Here is an 8,127-nt window from a genome sequence, read left to right as displayed (position 1 = left end):
GGACAGTTAATCCTGGAAGAAATTCACTCAGGAACCTGCGGTCATCACGCCTCTTCAAGAGCAATCGTCGCCAAAGCATTCAGAGCTGGCTTCTTCTGGCTGCAGGCGAATGCAATAGCTAAAGATATGGTCGACCGATGTGAAGGCTGTCAGTTCTACTCCAACAAGTCCCACAAGCCAACATCTGCGTTGAAGACAATCCCTCTTGTTTGGCCGTTTGCAGTATGGGGATTAGATACAGTCGGTCCATTCAGGACAGGCCAAGGGGGTACACACATCTGTTGGTGGCAGTCGACAAGTTCACAAAATGGATTGAAGCCAAGCCCATCAAGAAGCTCGACGCCCTAACGGCCATCAAGTTTGTCAGGGACATCATCTCCAGATTCGGGGTACCTCACAGCATAATCACGTACAACGGAACAAACTTTGACTCGGACAGATTCAAAGGTTTCTGTGCAGGCCAAGGTATCCGAGTGGATTTTGCATCTGTGGCGCATCCCCAAACAAACGGACAAGCAGAGCGGGCGAACGGACTTATTCTGCAAGGTTTGAAGCCTCGACTCCTGCGAGAGGTGGGACATGCCGCTGGCGCATGGGTCACCGAGCTACCTTCGGTGCTTTGGGGTCTCCGCACAACCCCGAATAGATCTACAGGGCGATCCCCGTTCTTCCTCGTTTACGGATCAGAAGCGGTCCTTCCGAGTGACTTGCTTCACAACGCTCCACGAGTTGAACTCTTCTCCGAAGCTGAAGCTGAACAAGCAAGGCAATATGGAGTGGACCTTCTAGAGGAGGAGCGCGAGATGGCACTGACTCGCTCAACCATTTATCAACAAGATCTGCTGCATTTTCACGCGCGACACGTCAGGAGTCGTACATTCCAAGCAGGTGACCTGGTGCTCCGAGTGGATCAGCAAAGACCTCACAAGTTGGCTCCCGCCTGGGAAGGACCCTTCATCATCTCCAAGGTGCTGAACAACGGAGCATACAAACTCTACAACATCGATAGGGAAACGGACCAGCCGCGAGCATCGAACGGAGATCTCCTGAAGCGCTTCTACACGTGACCGTCGACTGAAGCAATGTAAAGAACAAGTATTGGTGAAATAATACAAAGCAGATTGAGTTTTTGCAGATTCAAAATTCTTCCGCGGTCGTAGACTCCGGTCTCAAAAAAAAAACTTAGCTGCGATCCAGAATCGCCTAAGTACTAACTTTCTCAGAGTGTGCAATTAACGTTGCACTCGGGGACTTAGCTGCGATCCAGAATCGCCTAAGTACTAACTTTCTCTGAGTGTGCACTTAACGTCGCACTCGGCGACTTAGCTGCGATCCAGAATCGCCTAAGTACTAATTTTCTCCGAGTGTGCACTTAACATCGCACTCGGGGACTTAGCTGCGATCCAGAATCGCCTAAGTACTAATTATCTCCGAGTGTGCACTAAACGTCGCACTCGGGGACTTAGCTGCGATCCAGACTCGCCTAAGTACTAACTTTCTCCGAGTGTGCACTTAACGTCGCACTCGGGGACTTAGCTGTGATCAAGAATCGCCTAAGTACAAACTATCTTCGAGCGTGCATTAAACGTCGCACTCGGGGACTTAGCTGCGATCCAGAATTGCCTAAGTACTAATTATCTCCGAGTGTGCACTAAACGTCGCACTCGGGGACTTAGCTGCGATCAAGAATCGCCTAAGTACAAACTTTCTCCGAGTGTGCACTAAGCGTCGCACTCGGGGACTTAGCTGCGATCACGAATCGCCTAACTACACAATTTCTCCGAGTGTGCACTTAACGTCGCACTCGGGGGCTTGTCTGTGATCAAGAATCACTTAAATAGAAAGCTTCCTTCGAGTGTATCTCACAGATCCACTCGGAGGCTTAGCAGACCCTCATTGAGGCTCATGTAGATGTCAAGACCACTGACAATTACATGAGTAGAAGAACCTCATTGAGGCTCATGTAGATGTCAAGACCACTGACAATTACCTGAGTAACAACTCGCTCCGAGTACGACCTGACAGTCGCACTCGAAGACTTAGCCGCGATCCCGAATCGCCTAAGTAATCTATTGCCTTCGAGTGTACCCCACAGATCCACTCGGAGGCTTAGCAGACCCTCATTGAGGCTCATGTAGATGTCAAGACCACTGACAATTACATGAGTTGAAGAACCTCATTGAGGCTCATGTAGATGTCAAGAGCACTGACAATTACATGAGTAACAACTCGCTCCGAGTACGACCTGACAGTCGCACTCGAAGACTTAGCCGCGGTCCCAAATCGCCTAGGTACTCTATTGCCTTCGAGTGTATCCTACAGATCCACTCGGAGACTCAGCAGACCCTCATTGAGGCTCATGCAGATGTCAAGACAACTGACAATTACATGCTCCGCATGTTTGCCATTGGCTTCACCAAGAAACGCCAAACAAACACCACGAGCAAAAATCGTATCAACAACTCTTTGGCAAAAGAAGAGAAAAAGATTCGATTCAAATTCAAAGTTCGCCTAAAGATAGTTGGCTCGGTGTAGATCAAGCTTATCCACACCGAACCACGAATGTGACGGCCAACATCAGTGGCCAAAGTTTATTACAACCAACACTCGGCATACCGAGGTAACAGTTTTCTTAAACGTCGTCAGGACTGGCACTGGGACTAGCACGCTCCATGAATGTGTCGAGGTCGATCCCGTCGGCGATTCGAGTGGCGCTCTCAAGGAAGGTATCCATGAAGTCTTCGAATCAAAGCTTTTTCGTGTTTGCGACCTGCAACGTCTTCAGCTTCTCTTCGCGAGCCTCCTTGCATTGCACTCGGACCAGAGACAGAGCAACGTCCGCACCACAGCGAGCCGCAGACTTCTTCCACGCCTGCACTCGGTTCGGGACCTCCTCCAGCCGAGTCATCAAGCCTTCCATCTCGTGTCGAGACTCATCTCCAGGCCAAAGCTCCTTGTCGATTCGGCCGACGACCTCTCTCAGTCGACCAATGAAAGGTCCAACTTTGCCCAGGCGAATGTGAGCTCGGAGCAGATCTCGATTGGCGTCCTCGCCGAGTGGAACGTTCTCAAGAATCGACCGCTCAACGTCAGTTGCTTCAACCTCAGCGTCCATGCAAAGATCTGCAACGACAGGACGAGCAAACAATAAGCGCAGAATGAAATGCACAGCCCACAAGCACTCGGAAAAACAGAACTTACCATAGAGAAGCGATATCATCTTCCGGGCCCAGTCACTGACGTAATTTTCCTGTGCTATGCACCGCCTGTTCAACACTTTCATCTGTCCCATCGGCTCGGTCCCTTGTTTCCCCATTTTCTCCACTTCAGCAGTCAATGCCTTGTTTGCCTCACGGGCCTGCTCCAAGGACTTTTCTCGTTCCGCCAGAACATCCTTCATACCAGCCATTGCAACCATTGCTGCATCCAGTTCCCCAGCAAACTAACCCTTTTCAGCCCTCAGAGTCTCGTACGCTGCTCCCATCTCGCAAGTTTTCTGCAAGTCAGTGCCAAGAGATGATCAGACAGATTCAACAAGGACAACAATAAAAAACCTAAGTTCTTCAGACCCCTGCCGACGCAAGCAATCGACAGCGGTCTCGGGGACTACACCCAGTGGGTTCACTAAGAGTGACCCCACTGGCATGAACCTCAAACAGGTCCGCCCTATTGAGGTACATGACAAAAAACAAGCCTATGAGGTTACCTCTACCTGACCTGAGTAAAATTACTCTCGAGGACTCATCCAGTAGGCGCACTCGGAGTGCCCCCACTGCTAACATTCGAGCAGATTAGTTTTTGATCTGATCAAGTTAAACAAAAAGCATAAAGACAACTGCCGGTGCAAGCACTCGACAGAAGTCTCGGGGACTACACCCATTGGGTTCACTAAGAGTGAACCCACTGCAAAATAATCGTAAAATATCCGAGTGCATTGCTCAAACACCCAGTGGGTTACAAGAGGAAAGTAAATACTTACTTGCCCACTTACTCGGATATCGTCCCGCAGTTCCAATCTTCGCTTGTACACGGACGTGATGGAGTCGTACGCTTTCTTGGCCTCTCCCGCCATCAGCTCCGCCTGCACCATGGCCCCCTTGGCAGCTCCCACCTGATCTTCTGGGAGGCGCTGGATGTTGTACTCCACAGTCGACGGGTCTGGCATCGTAGAAGGCTCCTTGGACATCCCAAGGCCTGCTCCAGTCAGTTCAGCAGCGATCAGCGTCGTTTCAGTCGACGGCATCGCCTCAGTCGGCGGCGCGTCCATAGCGAGAGTAGTAACCGGCGGAACAGCCTCAAGGACAGGCACCGCAGCTTGCTCAGACCTCCCCTGGTCTTCCTCCTCCACATAAATCACCCCTGAGGGAAACCCGACCAAACGGCGTGAGACCACAGGAAAAAGGCAAGACCAAAGACAGAATTCGTGACGCAATAACATAGACTCTCGGAGTCGCTACGACGCACCTGGCTGGGATGTGGAAACGTTGTCCATGTCCATGGGATCGTCCCCCAGGCATGTCGGAGAGGTAGCAGAGGTGGCAACTCTGTTGAGTAAAATTCATTCAACCAATAAGCAGGAGTTCAATCAAATACTGAAAGAAGATAGAAGAACAATGCACTTACGTGGAGGTGACGGGAACTGTGACCCTCATCCGCGGTAAAGCCTTCCGAGGCTTAGATCCACTCGGTTTGGCCACCTTAGAGGGCTGACCCGCAGGCTCAGCAGCAGAGTCCCTGGTCCTCTTTGTGCTCCGAGCACTCGGAGCCACGGGAATGGCTGGCGAGGCACTTAGTACCACAGGAGCAGCTGGCGGCGCACTCGAGGATGCTGGAGGGGCCGAAGGAGCCGCAGGTTCGTGACGGCGCTTAGTTCGAAGATCTGGTGGTGGAGGTGGCGAGTTCTGCTCCTTGTCTGCCTCTTCTTCTTCTGCGGACTCCTCCTCATCCGTCTCCCCACTGTCGGAGACGTACTCGACGCTCTCCACGCTGCCCTCCTGGCTGCCTTCCTCCTCCTCGGCCGGATTCCCGTTCGAGACAGGAGAAAACCAGTTAGTCCACGCCTGCACAAGATACAGTCGACAACATCAGACGTCAGACAGTGATTCAAGAAAGCGATAAATCTAAGACAGTCGCGTGCACTCGACAAGTTGTACTCACCTCATTCGGAGGAGGGTTGTCCGCGCGGAAGGCCTTCACTCGCCGGGCCCCTCTGGGGTTTTCGCAGGCGCCTGTGATGTTGAGGACCCACGACGCCACCGTCTCCCCGGTCACGCACTCGACGTTGGTCCGAGTGGAGTCCTCAGGCCCCGTGTAGTGCCACATGGCGTGGTGTCAAGCCTGCAGAGGCTGGATGCGTCGGCCCAGGAAAACCTCGAGCAAATCTATGTCGGTGACTCCCCTTCGGACGACATCTACGAGTGCGTCGACCAGAGGCTGGATATGGATCTTCTCCGCCTTCGTGAGCACGAGCTTCTTAGGCGGAGCCGGTCGGTCTAAGCTAAAAGGGGGCAATCATGTTGTGGCATTCGGGCAGGCAACGTCCTGGCAGTAGAACCATGTCGACTGCCAGTTCCTAACAGATTCACTCAGCTGAAGAGCAGGATAGCTACTTTTACTTTTCTTTTGGAAGCCTAAGCCTCCGCAGAGCTGGAGAAGGTGGGTTTTGTCATCCGACTGGCTAAGTCGTTTGATGGTCTGGGATCTAGCAGAGAAGATGTGTTTGAAAAGCCCCCAATGGGGAGGACAACCGATGAAACACTCGCACAACACGATGAAGGCAGAGAGATGAGCTATGTCATTGGGAGGAAAATGGTGGAGCTGCGCCGCGAAGTGGTTCAGGATACCATTGAAGAAGGGATGAGGAGGCAGAGAGAAACCTCGGTGCACGTGGCTCAGCAGCAAGACGCGCTCCCCCTCCCGGGGCGCCGGCTCGGTCTCGCCTTCCGACGGCAACCTGCACGACTTGTGCGCAATCATCCCATGCTCCACCAACTCCAGCAGGTTCTCCTCCGTCACCGTGGAGGGGAGGAAATCCCCCTGGATCCACCCCGCCGGTAGCGTTCGCTGCCGCCGCTGAGCAGGAGCCGCCGCCTTCCCCTTCTTCTTCTTCGCCTCTAGCTTGCTAGTCTGCCCCTTTGTCATGGCGGAGGTTGCGGATCCGCGAGGGAGAAGAAGAAGGAAGGAGCTTGGGATGCGCAGGAGATGGCGAGAGAAGCGGGGCAAGTGCAAGATATCCGGCGAGTGTAACGAAAAAACCCTCGCCGCTGAGGTTTAAATAAGGTTCCGACTGGGTCACTGGCAAGTGGCCCCGAAATCTTATCCCCCGACCGGTCGCAGCGATATCAGTGGAGAAGATGAAGGCGCGGGAATCGAGGCGTCAGGTACTACTCGAGTGCGATGTCGTCATCCCCGCTGAGCGCGCGACAACCGAAATTTGAGGATCCCGGAAAATCCGCCGCTGTCAGTTGACTGGTCACATCAGAAGATACCACGGAAGCACTCGGTTCCCGATAGTTCGTTTCACAAATACTTCCCGACAGTTGGCGCCCACCGTGGGGCAGGCGTCTAAGCGACTTCCGGCGAGTTTGCGACTACTTCCTTTCGTCATGTTGTCCGGTGGAGGTTCGAGCATGGCTCACCAGATCTTCTTCGGCGCTCTCTCCTTCATCGTCGACGATTCGGCGTGGCTACGGGATGCTCCTCTCGACGTCGAGGCGCTTCCCCGTCGTGGGGCTACGCACTTCCATGCCGGCGCCCGCGGCATTCTTCTTCTCCAACAGTCGACTTCGGTGTCGACCCGCACCGCCGTCACGCGCCACAGCAAGCGGTCTCGCCGTCCGCGGCTCCAGCGTTGGGTGCAACACGCCCAGGCGCACCAGAACGCATCTTCACAAGTGGCGGTTCTAGAGTCCGTTGTGGTTGCCCCGTTGTCCCAGCACTCGGACTCGGTTCCGACTGAGTTTCCTTCCGAGTATGCGGGCCGCGGGCCCGCAGCAGAAGTATACATGGCCAACTCCCATGAAGATCCCCGTCAAGCTGGCCGAAGCGAGCGCGAGGTCGGCGAAACGTCCGGCGCGCACTGTCCACCTCGCCGTTCTGCTAGTCGGCACACTCGGCGGAGCAACGTAGAGTTGTTCTGCACACCCCTCCTCAACTTGGCTGCGGCTGCCAAGATAGCCGATTCCCTCCAGCCGACTGATTCAGAGGCAGGAAGAGGGATCGAGCAGATCCGAGCCCTGTTGCACACGGCGCAGCAGCAGAATTCGGCGGTCTCCCAGTCACACAACAGGATCCATAACAGTTCCGTTCATGCGAATACGCATCGGTCGGTTCATAGCCCTAGTTCTCATCAGCGCCGCAGGGGAGGCAGTCGTTCCACGAATCACGAAGATCGCCGCCGCTCACGCACCCCTCCGCGGGGTGGGCCCTATGGGTCCCGGCATCATGATGATCGGCGTTCAGTCGGTGACACTTACGACCCAAGACCCGACGCAAGAGGGCGTATCGCCCAGCGAAGAGTCGACACGGGCTGAGCCCATCGTGATGGTCACGATATGGACCGTCCAAGTGGAAGCAGGACTATCGTGTCTGGTCCCGATTGTTTTAGTCGAGCCATCCGCTCGGCTGACATCCCGCCCAACTTTCGATTGGCGGCGGGAATCAGTAAGTTTACAGGAGAGTCCAAGCCGGAAACATGGCTAGATGACTACCGAGTGGCAATCCAGATCGGAGGAGGGGACGACCATGTCGCCATGAAGCACCTCCCTCTGATGCTCGACGGCTCGGCGCGAGCGTGGCTGAATCAGTTGGCCCCCTCGAGCATCTACAGTTGGGCGGATCTGGCCCGAGTGTTCATCAGGACCTTCGAAGGGACGTGCAAGCGCCCTGCGGGCCTCGTGGAGCTCGAGCATTGCGTCCAGAAGCCGAATGAGCCCCTGCACGACTTCATCCAGCGTTGGACAACTCTCTACCACACGGTGGAGAACGTCACCGAGCATCAAGCAGTCTGCGCCTTCAAGGCAGGCGTGCGGTACAGAGAGTTGTACTGAAGTTCAGTCGAACAGGTGACATCTCCATGAGCAAGATGATGGACATAGCAGCTCATTACGCAAATGGTGAAGAAGAGGA

This window comes from Hordeum vulgare, chromosome 6H, assembly GCF_904849725.1.
Source record: "Hordeum vulgare subsp. vulgare chromosome 6H, MorexV3_pseudomolecules_assembly, whole genome shotgun sequence".
Classification (NCBI taxonomy): Eukaryota; Viridiplantae; Streptophyta; class Magnoliopsida; order Poales; family Poaceae; genus Hordeum; species Hordeum vulgare.
The sequence above is the reverse complement of the archived record's forward strand: the minus strand, read 5'-3'. Positions refer to the sequence as shown.